Below are 1,680 nucleotides of genomic sequence, written 5' to 3' on the forward strand. Positions count from 1 at the left end.
CTTTGTCAGTGTCAGCCATGTGGATGAGTCACAGCCATTGCTTGACCAATTTGCTCTCTGTGAAAGCCTGAGAGAATGTTTTCTCTCCATGTGACTCTCTTTAGGCACACTCTACATCATCAATCACATTCCTCTGTGGCCCCCTAATCTCCTTGATCAGAAAATTAGGGACACAACTGAGTTAAATGATGTTACAGTATAGGTTCTCCTATGTCCTGAGTCCTCACTGACCTTGAAAGGCTAGGGCCAAAATGTTGGCTGTCCTTGCAGCCCTTCTTTTTCTCTGAGCTTTGCTTCTTTAAACTCAACTCTGTGTTTCCAAAGTGTGATATTGTATAGTTAGTGTATATTTAAATTTCCTTGTTACATAAAAGCATCTCATTGTTTTCTTTTATACACCTACCACCATGTATTTGAGACATGTACACATTCCTATTTGTACTTTTAGTCTATATTTCTAATTGTTACTTAATACTTCATAGTGGTGATCTGAAACAATATTTCTTAATGACCTTTGGGTTAACAGATTACTGAGAATTGATTACCAGATTGATGATAACCAAAGGCTTGCCATCTCCAAAATGATATTTAACAATTTTATATTGAGCTTTTCCTGAGAGAACATGTATAATTTATACCTACATCTTGTTTTGTCTGACTAAACCTTATAATGGTTTCCACCTATTGTTTCATTAGCATATTTCCTCCTCATATCGAGTCTTTTCTGAATTGGGACACAGATTTATGAATATAATATATGTTGTATTAATATGTCTAAGTTATGTATAAAATACTTATTATTTGTTATAACTTAAGTGTGGTAATACAAATATTAAATATTAGAGAGTGGTTTCCAAATTTTAATTTTTGCCCATTTGTTAATATGGGGGGTCTTATAAACTCAGTACAGGTGGGGTGTATCCTCTGATTTTGCAGGAAGTCTCCCTTCCCAAGAAGTGTATGAAACTCTGAATTCTCTCTTCCTTTTTTAAGTCTTCCAATTTTAAATTTGTTCATCTACAGCTTTTCTAATTCTTTCCTCAGTGAACTTTCTGTAAGTTTGCCAGATTGTGGCTTTCTTATAGTCTGGACTAGATAGAAAGCAACATGTTGCCCAAAGCCAATAAACACAAGAATTTTATGTAACCCATCCACAATTTTGACATGTTATTTCACAGAAGCTCTTATTTCACACTAGCCATGATCTGTGCCATCCTAGCGTCTCAAATATTGATTTTGAGACATTGAGGTATACACATTAGACTCTGTACCATGCTAAGTGCCTGTTTTAGTACAAAAGATTTTTATTATATGTTAAAATTTCCAAGATTTCAGCTTATTTCTTATGATTCTCTTTGGTGTCAAAACTATTTGCAACATTTTGGAGAATCTTTGATACACATGGTACCTATTTTCTTTTTCTTTTCTTTTTTTTTTTTTTGGTGGAACTGGGGATTGAACTCAGGCCCTTGCACTTACCAGGGAAGTGCTTATTCCACTGAGCCATCTCCCCAGCCCCTGTACCTATTTTTAAAGACAGAAAGTTGCTTTTGGGAATATCTACTATAGATCACTTATTAGTTATTTATAGTTTCATAGTGTTTTCTTTGTGATTTTTTTTATTTTATTTTATTTTATTTTAATTTTATTTATTTATGTGTGTGTGTGTGTGTGTGTGTG

At 33.9% G+C, this 1,680-nt stretch overlaps 1 protein-coding gene across 2 annotated transcripts in view; it reads left to right on the plus strand.

The window, feature by feature from the left end:
- LOC101589137 (solute carrier family 22 member 9-like) overlaps positions 1–1,680 on the plus strand; it is an 88,021-nt gene that overhangs the window by 31,462 nt on the left and 54,879 nt on the right. The window lies entirely within an intron of this gene.

Source organism: Octodon degus, unplaced genomic scaffold (genome assembly GCF_000260255.1).
Source record: "Octodon degus isolate 3935 unplaced genomic scaffold, OctDeg1.0 scaffold00279, whole genome shotgun sequence".
NCBI classification, from domain to species: Eukaryota; Metazoa; Chordata; class Mammalia; order Rodentia; family Octodontidae; genus Octodon; species Octodon degus.